Raw genomic sequence first — 18,439 nt, forward strand, 5'->3', positions numbered from 1 at the left:
TTAATGCTAGTTATACTGCTTTATCATTCAGAAGACAGACTATAATTCTTCTTTAAAACTACTTTTCCCCCAAATAAATGAAAATATATTGCTATACTGTATTTTTCTCTGCTTGTATTTTTACAGCTATTTCTATGTCGGCAAATAGCAATTTCAAGGCAGAATTCATCTCCTGGGCTTTTCAATGCTCTTTTAAAAATACCGCAAACATACTCTAGTGAAATAAAAAATGGAGATGGTGTGCTTAACAGCTTGATTTCAATGTGCCTTCTTCATCAGCCACATGATACGCAATGAAATTCCAATTAGTAGTGCCAACATGGTTAAAGAGACACACATTTAGACCTAAATGTACATTATGGGTGTTTGTATGCATTATATATATATTTTATGAGCATTTATAAAGTAGAATTATATTTCTATTGCAGTATTTTACAGTTTTAATAGAGAACAGCTGATGGAGTCTGTTATACCATTGCAAGTGCGTTCTCAGAAAGATTGCTGGAGCATCTTAAAAACTAAAAAAAACCCCACAGCCCTATACGAATCTCAGTTACTTCAGCCAAATATTTACAATGTTGTTTTTTTTTTTTTTGGTCCAGGTTTAGATTCAGCTCTGTATCAGGGGGAATTTGGAAGAGTTGGCTGCCAGCTGAAGAAGCAGAATTAAACTGGAAGAATTTCCAAAGGTTAGATGCAACTTGAAAGGTCTTACTCTGTCTCCTGAGCTATGACCAACTCCTTTCTTATAGCTGTGAGAGGCATCCTGTACTGAAATATCAGTTAGCAAAAATTAAATTTGCTTCCTTTTCTTTGGACAGGTTGTGTGAAATGTAGAAGAAAGCAAACAAGTAATTTTTTAGTTATTTGAGCTTCAGTTACACATTTGGAAGAGTTTTTGGTTTCTGGAATACTAGTTATTTCTTTCAGGGATGCCTCTCTTTCCAAATATTCTACTGTATTTCTTTTTCAGTTAAAAATGGGGAGTGCTTGGGGATTTGAGCTTTTTGTTTTTAGGAAAAGTCCAGGTGCTCTGTATGTTGTCTGTAGGATAGCTGCCTTGGAGTCATCTTTATACAGCAACACAGGCAGGATTTGTTACCCCAGATTTAAACATCCCCAAACTAAAAGTTCATATTTTCAGTAACTACATTTTGTTTAGTGATTTCCATGCAAATAGCCATGCAGGACAGAATATATGCCTATATTGGCTGGCAGTGAAAGCCAAGTTTTCTGAATCTAGTTTTTGTGGTTTTTAATACTGTACCAACCTTTAAGAAATAGGTCCCAAAAAGCAAACTAAAAAAAAAATCAGACTGGCAAAAAAGCAGAAACTGATAATTCACTGAACTGCCAGTTTTCCTAACAGCAAATGCTGACAGCTTGATGCACACCAAAACCATCTTTAAACTTAATCTAAAAAAAGTATTTAATATCTAATTATATTTTCTTATGTTATTTCCAGCGGCATCCGGGCTAGTGTTATAAGAAGACCAGTCAGACAACTGCAGACAAAAGTGGCGTGAGACGTGCTATACCAAGTATGTCATAGAACGATATAATACTCTGAGAGGATGGGATTAAGAGAAGATTAATTGTTTGTGAGTAATTTTATTTATAGTGTCACTTTGCCTCAGGAAGTTCCCATAGTTAGCCACATGTCACCTGTTTTAAACTTAATGAGCTTCTAGAAGACTAAGTCTTGAGGTGGAAAATGAGGTATGGTATGTGAAATGCATCATAGTACCTTCAGTGATCTTACAGCAGCAGTGTTTCTCTCTTTTGCTATCATTAATAATAATTCACTGACTAAATAATTCTTTGGAGGCAGACAGGTGAAGTGGCACACTGAATTACTCCACTGACCTTCCACCTTTGAAAAGAGTGCTCAAAATCAGGGCGCAAGTGAAAACGAGTGCAGTGCAGCACTAATCCCTGTTTGTGCAGCAATAAAACTAGCCTCACGGCTGGGAGTCTGATCAACACATGCGTACGGACTGGAACAACAGAGTGATTCAAGTCAGAACAAAGGGCAGTAGCAGGGCTCTGAATTGCTTTACACACCCTACAAGCTGAACTACAATTTATTTCTTACTTTCATAAAATCACAGTTCCGACTATCCATATAGAATGCATTTAACCATCTACCAGGCTCTTTGACAACTGTACAGAAGAATGATAAAGTGATCAATAAACACTGTATAGAAAAAGGAAAACAAATAAAATGAACTGCTTCAGTAAAGAAAAAGCAATAATGAGAGGAGTAAGGGAAAGACTCTAGAAAGGTCTAATGTCTACTAGGAAAAAAGTAAAGCTAATATTAATTTTAGCAATTATAGTTTACAGAAGAAATAATATGATATGGAGTGTAATGAAGACTGCTTCTCCTTTCAGGAATAGTTTTGCAGATCTGCTTGGTCAGATCTCAACACTCAACAGAAAAATTCTAATATATATAAGGCTACGTCAGTGTGCTAAAGCCTCAAAATATGTCTGCTGAAATTGCCTTAGAGCTCATGTACCTCACCAGGCTGGCTGCTATGGGTGACAGGGTTTTGACAAAGCAGACAACCTACAGGCTACCTATACGCTGTAGCTTAGAGACTGTGTAACTTTAAAGCCTAGGTTTGCCAGAAGTTTTTGCCCTTACATAGGAAAGCTGACCTAGTGGTCACTGTGCTAACGTCGGGCTAACTGAGCCTTAATGTTTTGCATGAGGCTTCCTATGAAGTTGTGTTCACCACTACACCCCATAGTCCTGGTCATTCAGTCATCCACTCCTCGGCTACCACTCTAGCTATACACCTAAAGTCTTTTTCCTGGGAAAAATCTGAGCAGGTGCAGGAGGAGAAAGGGAGAGTGATCTAAAGCATGGAAGACCCTGAGTTTTTGTTCTGTTGTACTGCCAAGGTGTAGCCAGGGTGCATGTCTGGGCAGGTAAACATGGAAGTGATCATGTCACACTGCTTGCAAGAGAAGAAACTCCAGAGTGCTTCTTGGTCTTCATAGTCTGCAAATAGTCATGATGCCTCCAAGAAAGTTAAGTCGTCTTACAGTGGTGCCTTGGTTTCCCATCAGTAAAACTGGACTAATGCTTCTCCACTGAGAATATTTTGAGAACAGATATGCTAAAAATTGTGAGGTATTTGGATATTGTGGGAAATGTGGCTGTATAGATGTATATCATAATGAGACTGATATCCATGACATGACTGTAAATTTTGAGCTCTGCAGAATTATCAGAAACACATTTGACTTCTGTTAGTTCATACAGCTATTAGCTACAGATTGAAGCTACACAAATATTAAGGCATGTGTGGCTTGATGCAGTGTCCAAACTCTTATCTGGAGAAAAATGTTACCTAATTTCAAAAATAAAAGAGCTCTGCAAATCTAGTTTAGAAAACATCCATTTACTAAAACACCCACTTTGGGTACAGGGAAGGGGAAATTCATTCGTGTCTCTAGACTTGCATTTGATTGCTGTCAGGCTACCTACCACAGATCTGTGTGAAATATGAGGCTGCCTAAGAAAAAGATGTTTCAGAAATAAGGAGTATTATCTGGCCCAATTTTATTAACGTGTCTCTTAAAGGAAAGCGTTGGCAGTGATTCATCTCTGTATATTGCCAAGGGAAATCATTCTTGCTTAGAGAGTAAGGTTTTTTTTTTTTCTTCAGATTTTAGCAGGATTTCTATAAACTTCACTGGTTGACTGGGAGTTAGCTAAGGCAATCATGGATCAACAAGGCACTGTGTACTGATCTTGAAGAGTTGTCTTTAATTAAGGAAGAACATGCACCTATTAGAAGTGCCAGCATGCTGGAACAATTGAAGTCCTGAAATAACACACTTCACACTGATGCTTGGATGCATCTCAAAATTGAAAGCACAGATACATTAGCAATGTATCTGTTCGTAATAATGAACTCGATTGAGAAACATTGTTATTAGAGAAAACTTAAAAAATAAAAAGGTTTTAGTAAATAAGAACTTGATATGAAAGAGATTACATGGCATGTGGCTTGAAAAAATTTGCAGCAAAAGTTACAGCAATATCTGTTTACCTTGTGGAAGATGACTGTGAGTGGATAATAAGGAAATTGCAGCGCTTGCATCTCAAAAGTGCTGTCACGCAACCAAAATGCTAAGATAAATAATGTAACTGGTAGGTATCCATAGGGTCATAACTCTGTTTTCAGAAAAACAGTGTGGATTTTTTTTTTTTGTCTGAAGATTTACTAAGGGAGGGATAGCTATTCTATAGGAATTCCAGTGTGTTCAGTATTTCTTTCATTTAAAGAAAAAAGAACCAAGAACCTTTTTTTTTTTTTCCTGGATTTGTCTCTTAGCACTTCCCACTAATCACCATCTCCAGGCAAAGGAGTGATCTATGGGTCTTATACACCCCGAACGAACAGTTTAATCCCAAAGCAACTGGATGCAAAGGCTTTCCCTGTGACCATGCTCTGTGCAGCGTTAGGCATCCTGTAATCACATGTACTGAAGGTAGATTACTCTGCAGGAAAACCAGGAGGTCTGATAGGATCCACTTACTATGTGGATTCTTGGGAGATATGGAAGGGAGGAAGCATTACTGCACAGCCTGGCCTTTGGTGGCATTTAGACACTGAGAGGAACACAAGTCCTGATGGCATCTTCACTTTTAGGAGAAGGGTTTCAATGTGAGCAATACCAAAATCTTCAACTTAAACACATCAGGATCATTTTAGGTCAGATGCAGAAGTCCTTTGAATCCTGCTCTCGAATCTATCCCTTTGTTCCTTCATTGCAATTAATCCTTGGAGTAACTACAAAAGCCCGCATATGTTATGAATGCTGCTTATTTTGGGTTAAAATGATTTTCTCCTTCTTGTCCTATTAAATCTTGTTATTGATTTGATGCATTTAAATCCAAAACGGTTATTAGGAATGCCATACAGAATGTCAGAAGAATACAAGAGGCTTCATTTACAAAATGAGAGGCTGGTGAAGAATTTTATCCCTACTAGAGGCCAACAGGACCCTTTTTCATAGGCCAGAGCCTGAAATCCCTTGGTGAGTTGAACATCCCTTGGAACAGGAATAGGAAATGAGGTGTGCCTTGCTGTTACCCCGTGATAACTGAAAAAATGGTCCAGCCTCTCCATTCCCTCGCTATAGCTCCCTTTCTCCCAGAGGAAGACTTGAAGGAAGTCATAGGCCGCATCTGTCTCAGAGGTGTCTAGGTTTCTATCTGCATCAAGAGGCAGTGGAAGGAACATGCCTGGAAACTAATTTGTTTGGGATTTTTGTTGCTACGGCCCGGATGCTCCCTTTGATGGGGCTGGCTTCTTGGGGCTTTTCTGGACTGCAGACACGGGTTGTTTGAGCCTGGGTGTGTGATCGCATGCTGGGGCTGTGCCTCACGTTACCATCTGCATCTGTGGCCCATACTATTCTGGAGGAGGCATCCCAAAATGTTACTGCACTATAAATGTTGGAAATAGGTGCCATCTCAGCAGAGTATAGGACAGGGACCTCTGAAGTCAGTCTCACTGCTAATGTGTACACCTGACAGGTCTCTGTCCATCCAGAGTGGTGAAGTCTGACCCCTCGAGTGCTGTGGAATTTGCAGCGGTACTGCCCTACCAAAAGAGGCACCCAAGGAAGATGCTCGTGCCAGCACACAGTGGCTCCAGAAAGTATGAAAACCAGAGCGCCATCCTGCCCTGGGGATGGCACAGGCCAGTTGCGGCAATGTTTCTGGAGGCTGATGGCTGAGGTGACACGGGATAGCATATGAAGGGAGCAGGGCGGTGCAAGCTCTGGCCGTAACTGACAGATCAGCAGGTGAGTGAGAAAATAACCTCATTTTAGTAACCAAATGGACTATCCACCTCTAAATTAACTTTGGGACATAAATATAATTAGGCTTAATTATAAACAGGTTCTAATAGGACTAGAAGGAAAAACAGGTTACACAAAAAAAAAATTAGCATTCATCATGTAGGCAGGTTTAGTTCCTAGATTAGATGCAATGAAGTTACATGGCAACACTGAACAAAGATTGAATTTATGGTACTTAAAGCAATAATTTCGTATTTAGTAACAGGTAAAATAACTTTATTTGGAAACCCTATCTTTCCTGTGTGAGGGGTCACGTTGACTCCATTGTCGTGCCTGACACTTTGCCAAATGATTTCAGGCATTGGCATAAAAAGTCCTAAGATTGAGCTGTAGAAAAAAGCTATATAAGGTAGAGATGAAAAAGACATGGAAGATCATGAAGGCATTCTTTCTGCTAGTATAATATTGTGTCTTATAGTAAATTCTACTTTCGTGCCGCTTTATCTAGTTGGTATTATAAAGACCTGAGCGATGAGGATTCCAGCTCTTGAGAGTTTTCTGAAATCTAATTCATCTTAAAGTTGCAAATGCTCCACTCTATAGAAGGGCCTTTTTCTAAGCCTTGTACAGATGGAAAATTCTACAAACAATTTACTAATCAGAGCTCTATTTCTGTATCCCATATGAATGTGAAATCTTACAGTACAGCCCATCCTTAAATTTGGGACAATTACACCATACATTTTGCTATTTAAGTAACTGTCTGCTACTCCAATTAATGCACCTGAATTTAATTTGCTGTGAAAATAGGGATTCTGAAACACACACTGCATATAATTTGTTTTATTTGTTGCCTTTGATAGATCTGCAAAACTGTAAAAAACAAACAACCGTTTCCTCCTCCCTGCTGAATAATGTAGAAAATTAGCCATGCAAAATAAGAGACATGTCTTGCAGTAGTGTAAATCATCTCTGAAGGTAGAATCTGAACGACTCAGGAATACTAATTTCTGAAATCTTACTCAAGAAAGTGAGAGACTAAACGATTTAATAGCTAACATACTTATATCCAGGACTATGCTTTTCAGGACCGACTTGACATTCTTTCTGTGAATCTGTTAGAGAGCCAAATGTAGCAGGCTTCTTTTCAGGCGCTTAAAGAATGTGGAGCAGTGTGATTTCTACAGCAAAACAAGAATAATTGTATTTTAAGAACAGGAAGAAGCAGCCTTAAAAATAGTTGTGCTAATCGGTGTCCTGAAGGTGGTTCACAGGCAGTTAGAAACATATGGCAAGAAACTTGAAAATCTGTCCTTGCCTTTATGTTAAAAAAGGTACACAGGAAAAAAACAAACAAACCAACCAACAACCAAACCCAAACCTGGAACCCAAAATCTCACTTAGTAAAATGGAACAAAGTCTAAATGAAAACTATGGAGTACAAAAATTCATCGGGACTTACGCCAGTTTATTCCAGCTGAGATTTGAGCTATTTGTACTTACTGGGAATAATGAATACTATATTCAATCATTACGAGTTTAGAGAATTGAGTGTAGGAATACAGGCAAAATGTGATATCTGAATTTATTGATTTCCTAGTTTTCATTAGTTTCTCCTCAAATATATACAATTCTATTAGTGAGAAAATATATCCAGTAGAATTGGCTAAGCTCAGAAGTATCTACTTCATTCAAAAGATTCCAATGTAATTAAGGACATGTCTGTGTTGGCTAGACAACACCTGCATGAAACAAAGAAAATACATGTAATGATTGTAAATGACTGGAGAGTATTTTGAAAGTAAAATGCAGTTTACTTTGTATCTTGGAATTCATTCAAATTAAGCCAGGATTCTGTATTTTATGTACGAAAAATAACTAATAGCTTTATTTAAATATTTCACATTGTTAAACATTTAACACTGATGACTTATCTTGGTCTTGGTTCACACAAAGATTTATTACGTATATGCACTAAATTACCTGTCTTCTGTCTGAGGTAATGGGCACAGGAAACCTCCACTGGTACTTTTAAATTACACATGTTTATTGGAAGGAAAATGAATTGTAACCTTTTATATTTGTAGCATCCATCACTCACACGTTTTCCCAACTACTTTTGATTTAATGATGGTTAAGGTAAAGCTCATAGAAACCCTGTGTTTCTTGAGCAGAAAACCCTGTATGTATTTTTATCATATAGCTTTTATAAGCTTCGTATAAAAAAAAAAAGTCAGGTGTATTTTTTTCATTCATTTTGTGATAAGACTCTTTTCTCTTACAAGTGCCAATTACATCCCTTTACATTTATTTCTTGACAGAGATGAACAAAGCCTCTTCACTGATTTGGATTTTAGTCAATCTGATTTAATCAGATGCCATTCAATAAAATGATGGTTGGGTATTATTATGTCCAAAGTTCAATTTTTCTCACCTTGCCTTAAATAAAAACAAAATAGGAGTAGAAACCTTATTGAAAGGGACAAGAAATCATTAGTAGCACGGTCAAAACTTTTCATTCAGGAAATGGTTGAAATCTAAGCTTATTTTTTCTAGGAAAAAAAGGCAAAATAAGATATGACAGGTAATTTTGCAAAGAAGATTATAAAAAACAAGTGGTCTTGCTTATCTTTTCCATAGTAAGAAAAGAACACAAACAAAACACCGGCATGTTTAGCAAAAGTTAAAAGGAAGTATATGCTTCATACATCAAATAGTTGAACGCATTCAGGAATGTAGTGTAGGAATCACTAGAACTAATTTAGGGAAATTAAAAAAGAATTAGAAAACACAGTAGTCACAGCACCACATAAGTTACGATTGCAAAGGCTATTACTGCTCATGCTTCAGCACATAATCTGATCGTTAGCTGTGGTTTGGAGGGAATTTCCTCTCCAGTATATTACCGTATGACTGAAGTGCTTTGAGGGAATTTTACACTTTTTACTGAACCACTGAGCAACGAACAGTTTCAGGCAACATACCTGGCTGAACCAAGTAGTACTGGTTTTCTCCTAGAGAATGACTATACTTCTCATGATTATTCTTTGTAGAGTTACAGGTATACCAGCCAAGAAAGGAATAGGGTAAGTGTGTGTGTGACTGGTAACTGGAGCTACAGCTGACGACTGCTTTATGCCTTGGATACCACAAAAGCCAGATTGCACATTTTATTTTTAAAAAGTAATCTCTACCGTTCACTTTCTATCATTTATATATTATATAAACCCACCAATTTTCTTATGTATATAGCTCCAGACGCTTTTCAGAGAGAAAATTATTTAAACAGGCTGTAGACTTCTGAAACTATAATGGAGGGTTTAAAACTAAGTATTTCTAAACAACACTACTTCTATAGTTGTGTTAATCTTTTTAACGATGTCTTGTGAGCTTTGAATAGCCTAAATCTAAACACATGAAAAGCCTCTGTGCCCATGAACAACGCTCTTATGCCCATAAGGTGTTGTCAATGTGCAACTGAAAAGAGCAAAGATTTAGGCCAACATAAATACTAACCCTGATCCAAGCCTCCTCCCCCTGCACATATAATTCCAAGACATATTTTCCTGAGAACTACTAAAGGGATGACAGTTCACAAATGTTTTTCCTGCTGTTGTAATAATCCCCACAGTCATGGGTTCATACTGAGGGGACTTGGTCAACTGATAAGAACAAAATCTTGTAACAGGTTCATCAGCTCTTTATGGCAAGGCAAATTAATTCTCTTTCAATGCTTATCTAAGTGTAATTTTCATAACGTGCTGCTGCATTGCTTGCATTTACATATGTTTAATTTTGTGTTTATAGATCACATCCACAGAGTTTGAGACATATAGGTGTATGTGTCTGCAAATATTTAAAGACCAGATGTATAGAAAGTCTCTTCCTGGCAGTGCAGACAGACTCCTAGTAAGACTTTGGATGCCTAAATCCCACAGGAGGTACAGAAAACCCTGCTGGCTGGCTGGCGGCTTCTTTAGGTGCCTAAATGCCTTTAACATCTTGGTACTGCGTGTCCAGCTCAGAATATGAGAAACTGTAAGTGATTCAAACTATAGAATAGCAATTATCATTGTATACTACAGTATAGATAGTGTAGTACAGTATCTTTTAAAAGGAATAGAAACAGAATCCACTGATAACTATCAAGAATTTGTAAACAGCAGCTCGAGAATATATGATACAATGAGTCCAAATGTGTATATATTGCTTCAGTAAATATATAGCAGGTTCTGCAGAACAGGCAGCAGGACATACAGTATTTAAAGATAAACAGGTACTTTCTGGCAAAAAGAACTTTGTTGCAATTGATGGGATCATTTTGCTCATGTGAATGAAGTTGATGGTGACAGGTTTTTCCCCAGGCAATTCTACCTTTGACGTTGTCGTTCTGTACTCACTGAGAGCAGAACAAAACCCATCAATTTTATGCTGCATTTTCCTTTCGTGCTCCTTTAGGACAAATTATTACGATAGTTTTCAAGTAAAACACCCATCCACTCTGCTCCCAGTCCAGCAGCGCCAAGATAGCAGAGCAACCACACATTAAATTTTGTTTTTGCTAAGCAAAAGCCTCCGGAGTGAGCTCGTTTCATTTGGAGACAACCCAAGGCAGAGATTTCAAAAGGGACAGAAAGGTTTTGTTGCAACTTAGAACAAACTAAAAAACATTACTACATGAATTGACTCTTTGCTACTCTAACTTTTGTTTACCATCTCTCACTTGTTGCCGTGCTTGGGTGGCACAGCACAGAGTATTTTCCTGCTCCAGATACAAAGACAGCATTTTCCATTGTGCTGAAACAGCCCAGAAACCTGCCCGTTTCCTCACAGAGCACCGTACACAAACTCTGAAGAAAAGGGAAAAACAGCTCCAAGCTAAAGAATATCAATAATCTCAGACAACAGAGCAATTTCATTGTTTACATGACCCTCTGCTGCTTACAAAAAGGATATATGGCAAAACGAGATTTTTTTGTTGTATGTCTGATAGCACTGTGATGTGACGTTGCACCTGGTAGCCTGTGGGTGCCAGGGAAGAATCAGAGTAGCAGAGGTTAGCCAGCCTCATAAAATTGGACAAATTAAATACCATTTTGCCATCTTCTAAGCATTTCAGTAATTTTCCAGAATATTCATCACATTTGACAAATCTACTCAAATATGTTCTGGGTTATTACAGAAGGAGTACTTAAGATTTTCCTGTCTTCTATATGTCTTGAGAAAAAGGCTCTAAAAGGAAACAAAATTTCATTACAAACCAGAACAGAATGTTATTTGGGCACAGGAACGACTAGGAGTCCTTTACAATAAGCTGAACAAAGCTGTTGAGCTCCTAAATGGGAAGGAAAAAATCAGATTGGATTCTGAAGCAAAGTACCTGATAATAGCAAAATGTGCAGATTATGGCTTTAGGGAAAAAAATTACAAGAATGAGGAAAACGAGAAGTGGCTCATGCCTTGAACTTGCTGTCATCTAGAGTTTCTAAATTCACTTCACAACTGGGGGTGAGGGGAAAAGAAGGAATGATAATTGGGAAGTCTAAAAAATTGCAGAAGGAACATCTGACGTGAGCTGACGCTGACAGAAAGCAGCCTCTGCTATGGAGGAGCACCAGATGAGGAGAAACATCAGACATGCTTCCTGTTAGATTGAGATGTATAGAAGAACAGAGAGAAAAAACGATACATGCAGTCTGCTGAGTAGCGAGGGGCACGGACCTGTTCTTCATTACCCAGGGCTGGGTAGCTATTTTAAAGTTTGAACATGGAAGCCAAACAGCAGAGCTGTGACCACGAGTCAGCCAAATCCTCACTTGGAGCCAAATGCTCCAGCGTGGAACAGATTTTATTTTTACAGCTATGTTACATTTTCCTTTATAAAGCTGCCTTAGATTTATTTTTAGACTTTTTTTTTTTTTTTTTGACAGTCTAGTGCTTTCAAATCCCTCAGTAATTCTGAAAATAGATCTTTTTTATTGATACAGTGGACATCCATTAGTGTACTAAAATGCATACTGGTATGGCTGGAGCGTACTGGCTGAAAAAAACCAGAGCTATTCCTGTGGAACCTAACGTGTGGACACATGCTCGCTTTGTAAGTGGCTGTGGCAAGTTGGATGTTAATGCCACTGTACAAGAGACAGTCGGCCCAAAGCAGGCTCAGTAGAACGGAGCGTGTCAATGTGCATCAAGTCAAAGGCTGGTAGCCTCACTCCAAATCCCACTGGGAGCTGGGTTTTCCTGAGAATGTTCAAGTGAACCTGCTTCCCTTTGCCTGGAGAGTGCAAAGACAATTCCATGGGCGATGCAGAGGGCAGGGGCTCCTGGCAGGGCAGCAAGGGACTTCCTTAACTGGCTTACCTAGATTTACCTGTTAATACTTTATGCAGATTGGCAGAGATTAAGGAACTGCTACAAACAAGCATTTGGATGAAGCTTAAATTTCCCAAATACCAACAGAAATTTAAAATGTGAAGTGCTCAAAACTTTCTAAATACAAGATCTATCCACGTTGCACTTGCACCTGTACCCTGGGGCCTCCTGCTAGGCATACAGGTATGCACCTTGGCCGGAGCGATTCCAACAGCGAGCTTTGGGGAAGGCTGCTGAAGGCAAACCTGCTGAGGGATGGGGCAGTGGCACTGCAGCAGGACACCAGCTTCCCGCTGAAAATGTATACTGCTGGCTTAAAGGGAAATGGGCTGAGAACTTGAGGCAGTATGCTAATCCAATTCTTCCCCTTGCATGTTGTCTAATCTCCCCACCTACTTGTGTTTGCAAAGGTCCTGGAAACAGACAGCAGCAATTCTAGCAGCTTTGTAGCAGGGCAAATACCGTTCAGGCTTTTAGGGCTTTTATGCTTATGTTGAAAAGTCACTCTCCAAAGTGCTGTTTCAGATCCCATTGAGGATCGAAGATATGCATTAAATTACACAACCGAATCCTTTTCTGCAAAGGATGACAGAACTGGGATTTTATACCCTCAGCAGCAAGAATACAGAACCTTGCAAACCTTTAGGAAAATAACAAGTAAAAAGGAAAAAAAAAAAGAAAAAGAATACCATAATAACAGAATCCCATCTCTAAAGTTTCCTACATACCAGCACCCTCATGCAGGTGCAGCTAAAGGTGTTAATATTTTTTTGGCAGAAAATTTAAGCAAACCTAAATCATGCCAAACCACATGGATAACCTGAAATTGCAATAGAAAAACAATAGTATGTTATCCTAAATTGCCAGTTATACCTACTCTGTGATGAAAACAAAGAAGTTTCTGGGGAAGATAAAGGCGAAACATAAGGATGGCTCATAAAGAAAGCTTGAAAGCAGTCTTGTGTCCCTTAGTGAGACAAGTAAAGCTCCCCATAATCTTAGGATCTTGTTTGACTTTGTTTAGAAAAATGTAAGTCATTAAAATGCACAGCCATGTGACTTAACGTGGGTTAACAAAGTATGAAACTGTCCAGTAAATTCATGATTCATGGCAGTACTTGTAAAACCAGCACATATACTTCTAACCAATGCACATTATATTTGAAAACCACAATATGTGTTGCAAAGTTTTTTAACATAAGCAGTCTACTTTTCAGATGTGCTGAGCAACTGCAACTCTATAAAAATTTATGGGGCTTACATCAAAGTAATGTAGTATCTGTCCAACTCATTTACTCTTATGAGTACATCTACTGTGAGGACATGTACGCTTCAATCTCAAACTACACTGACAGCAAACTTTAAATGTAACACTGAACAAACTGTCTCACACTTTCTGGTGGGTTTGAAGGATAACAAGAGACAAGCAGCTTTTCACTGCTAGTATAATATGTCCCTGAAGTATCTGAGAGCAGAGTCAGACCAACTAACCTGGCTGCTGCTGACCCAGGTGAAGTGGGTACTGCTGGCAGTTGTTTGTGCATTTTCTTTTCCAGAGGTTAATGCCCTTTTTGAGCAAAAGATTTTGCTTTCTTTCTGTCTCTCTTCCTTTTCCTTCCCGCCCCTTTCCTTTTCCTTTTCCTTTCTCAGTCATTTCACTAAATTGGGTTAGAAAGCAGACAATCAGTGAAAATGACAGGGCTAAGAAAGAAATAACTTTTGGCAGGGCTGCCAGTGAGATAGGGACATCCAACGGGAAGCAGTAAATATTTCCACCCAGATGACGGTGAGGATGAGGGGGTTAGTCTGTCTAGCTGTGTGCCTCATGCCCTGATGAACTCAGGTGAGTCAGGCACGTTCAGGAAAGATGACTGCAGCATGATGCGGGGGCATGATGCGGGGGCATGAGAGGGCTGCGACGTTGAGCAGGGGGAAGGAAAGACTCTGTTACAGAAGGAGGCGAATAGACATAGGTCTGGTTAGCGTGCAGCAAATGAAGACCAGGAAGAAAGAGGATGGTTCTTCATTAATACATCGGGGATGAAAAACAGGGAAGGGGCCATTTAAGCTACAGCATAAGAGTTGCTTAAAAACAAGAGGGTGTAAAATTCCTGTGAGTCAGTTCAGGCTAGAAATCAGGCAGAGGTTTCTGAAGAGCAAAGCAAGTGAGGCTCTGTGGAGCCCCTCAGCAGTTACTTCGGTTACAGCTGCCAGCCAAGTGTTCAGCCTAACTGGGCACATTTGTGGGAAAGCAATGCTGTGACTGCTCCCCACCCCCGGCTGCTCCTCTTACCCTCTCTCTGCACCACTGTGCACACCCCCATCACAGGAGCTGGCAGCCAGGCATGGCCTGCCACACAGGGAAGAGGGCCAGGAGCAGCGCCGCAGCATTCGGTTTGGGAATGTCCATTGAGGGATAAAATCCCCACTGACTGTGGAACTTGTGTGTTGGAAAAACGTTAAGGAGCTAGAGGCAGATGACACCAAAAGGAAAGAGGCTGGTGCAGCAGGCTTTGTCCTGATGTCCTAATCAAGGCTTAGCTATGTGTTATTCAGCAGATGCGATTCGATGTGAGACCGTTCAGACATCGGGGATAATCAGGCCAGCCAAGTTCGGACTTTGAACGTGTGAAAAAGGAGGCCACGCGAAGAAAAAAGTCGCAGAACAGTCTTGTCAGCATTTCAAACTATTTTTCTGAAGCATTTGCAAATGAGAATTTTCCTGGGGCTCAAGAACCCTTGGCAGGGCTGGGGTGGCAATGACCAACAGAGAACAGTAAGCATTTTAACCAAGCTCAGCATCACCAGCTCGCTAAATATAAAAATAGTTTATTTGGTTTCGTACTTCAAGCTGAGTAAAAATACAAAACCTCAGGGGCCATCCACACTTGAAAGTTCCCTTGGATTAAGGCAGTGTGGGAATTTACATCCCCTGGGCTCTGCTTGAATGCTTAAAGCACAGTTGACTTTCACTCTAAGTCAGTCAGTTCTTTGCGAGTTGACTGAACCCATTTTCAAAGAGGGGAGTGTCCACACATGGAGTTACTCTGAAATAACGATCTACCACATAGGCAAGCCCTAGCAGCTAGCACTGGTAGTAAATATTTTCAGCGCTCAAACACAAAGCCTGTGAGCGCTTCCTCACATACTTGGTTCCATGCAGATGAATGTATCTATCAGGTTTCGTAGGGTTGCTCATGCACATGGCAAAATATTTACAGGATTGGGGCGCTGCTTTGCAAAAAGCTATGCACGCTGTGCCCCAGAGTACCACCTTCAAGAAAAATATAAATCCCCAGACTGACTGCTAGTGTATCCCATCATCTCTCCCGTCTCTCTGATACCATTCCAGTTGGCTCTCTCACACTCTCAGATAATTCACACATGTTCACTCATACACAAACCCTACGGCACTCCTTCCCCCCACGAAAAAAGTCAGCCAGCTGTTACAAAATTCAGACATTTCATTAACACAGTTTACTGGCTGATACTGCCAAGCCAAACTGTGACAATTAATAATAATCAGGACTGAAGGGTCTGAGACAGCTTATGAGTAAAGGATTGTATTAGTTGTTTAAAAAGGACAAACTCGCTCCTGCCTGGAGTGATAGGGAACAAAGGGTGGTGATGTATAACTGGGGAGGAAAGAGACTCTCCCCGTGGCTTTTGTAGATTAATGTGTGAATGACAGGAGCGGCAGGAGCAAATACCTCTTTTCATTTGCTCAGCCTGCTGGAGAAGAATAGCAGCGCTTGCCAATGAAGCTGCAGCTGTGTTCCAGCTCCGTTTAATCACTGTGTATGACTGAGGGTTAATTAGCCGCCATTCTTACTGCTATTTGTTGTTCTAATGAAGATTTGCATAAATGTAAGACTAGGGGGTAACTGATACTTGATTCTTCCCTTCAGAGAGGCTGGGGGTGGAAAACTCACCCATCCCAAGTGTTTATGTTTGTGGGAGATTCAGTGTTGCGTTTCCATTTGACCTGATCTGCTTCTGGCTGATGAATGGTGAACAAAGAGTTCAAAGTTGCTTATCAAATCAAGACCCCTGTTGGGTTTCTGCCTTTAGAAAGGGGCAGACTAGTTAGACGAAGAGAGGACCGAGGGATTAGAAAATTACTCCCAGCTGACAGACAGGAAGATACATATATGCATGTTTCTGTATCTATATATGCGTACATATAAAAGTGATATATTTCAGTGATACCTAACTCAGTGTAATATACCAGTGATGTATCTCTCAATCTATCTATCTATCTATCTACTTACCTACCTATCCATCCATCCATCCTGTTCAATCTGGATGGCAAAGAACTAATCACTTGGTAATGACAAAATGTTGTTAAAAAAATAATGGGACAGGCAGTACAACCAGTACAAACTGTAGCATATTAGGCAATATGCTGAAAAGTATGAATTTGTAAGTTTTTGCGAGCCTTCTGTTGTACATCACTAACATTCAAAGTTCACGTTTCAATAAAAAAAATTATCATCAAAACAGGCAGTCTCGAAGAAGGCAAAAATGACTTGGTGCTTCACAGCTACCTGCCATCAGTGCTTCATGAGAGGGGAATTCACAATACAAACTAAGAAATTGCATTCATTCCTCAAAAAATCATAGGAAAATTTTACCACGAAGCAGTAACAAAACCCAAAACTGCTTTGTAATTAAAGAAAAAATTTGAAAATGAAACATCATAAAATTGTTGTATTTAATATGGTCAGGACAATGCTTATGGCTGCGAACTGAAAGAAACTAAAAGGAAGAATGACTTCCCGTCTTTAGTGTGTTCACTTGTTGCATATGATGATACAGTATAGGTAACTGTTTTCAGTGTTCCTCTTACACACTTGGTCTGCTAAAACTGTTGTTTGACAATATCTGTAAAATAGTCTAAGGGGAAGAAAAAAGACTGAGAGGAAAGAGGTATTAAATTTCTAAATTTCAAATCACTACTGGAAAGAAGCCAGCTTTCAGGTTGACTGTATCCCTCCAAAGAGAGGTGACCACAAGTCAGCACATACATACTGCCAGTTTCTCCGTCCCACACAGCTTTGCAGTGTCTCTAGCACTTTACCTGCTCTCTACAACACATAAGTAAATATTCCCTTTGCTTTTCTTTACATTTCTGTCATCAATCTGACTGACTTCCTATGGGCACCTCTGCATATTTTGGGGTACACACTACCGGAAATCAGGCTTTCAGAGATGTAAGCAGAGAGCATCCAACACAACCTGAAAGAGGTGTGCCTGAAATGGTAACTCAGGGCTCCTCTACTGCTCCTGCTCTTAGCTGGAAGGAACACCATGGGTTTTAATGCTATATACAGGAATAAACCCACATGAAAATTAAAGGAGCCAATTGCATTTTTGCCCACTTTTACCTTATTTTGAGCTTTGAGATAATTCAATCTTCTGTTACAGCTTTTGATTCAGTCCCTGATTAAACAAGAATCTCACATTCTGCCCTTTTCAGAGTAATTTTTAGCCCTTTGGTTGCGGAGAAAAGTTTTAAACCAGGAAACCTAAAGGTTTAAAAACTAGATGGCAAATTAAAAAAAAATAATATTGAAGTGTACAATAAAAAACAACCAGCAACAACCGTCACGACATGTACACAGATCACTTAATTTTTCTTTACTTAATGATTCTTTAGTAATTTCTATATGCTACATTTTCCAAGGCTACAGTCAGAATCATTCATTGGTAAACAGGGTAAAGAGAAAGTGGAAATTACAAATCTAGCGGTCAATGGCAGAAAACAAACCTATAAGAGCTGAGGGAAGAGGTTAAGTGCTATGCTAGTTAATAAGAATGACAGCTTGCTTTGAATACTCATACTGACTGTCCAGGATATTGAATAAACCTCATTTAAATTAATTTTCATTATTTGTAGAGTCTGTGTTAGATATCTATCATTGTCAGTACTATTAATATTCTTTTCAGAGACCATATTATCAGCATATTTAAATGAAAGCTTTCCTTTTCAATATTTATTAACTCATTAATATTTCTTGGTACTAATATCCTGGTTGTAATATCCAAATTAGTGCCTACTACAAGGTATTTTCTACTGATTAAACTTTTTGAACTAGAAGGTTTTTATTCTCAAGTACTAAAAATGTGCTTGAGCTCCTGAAATTGTGCTTGCTTTCTATACTATTTCTTAATTTAAATGAATGGCATCTAAAATTTACATTTTTGTCTTTTTTTAGTAGGTAGCAGTAAAACA

The 18,439-nt window shown here is 39.2% G+C and overlaps 1 protein-coding gene across 4 annotated transcripts in view; it reads right to left on the bottom strand.

The window, feature by feature from the left end:
* The window catches only part of LOC102057923 (ubiquitin-conjugating enzyme E2 E2), a 217,852-nt gene that overhangs the window by 5,798 nt on the left and 193,615 nt on the right, over positions 1–18,439 (bottom strand). The window lies entirely within an intron of this gene.

Source organism: Falco cherrug, chromosome 4, assembly GCF_023634085.1.
Source record: "Falco cherrug isolate bFalChe1 chromosome 4, bFalChe1.pri, whole genome shotgun sequence".
NCBI lineage: Eukaryota > Metazoa > Chordata > Aves > Falconiformes > Falconidae > Falco > Falco cherrug.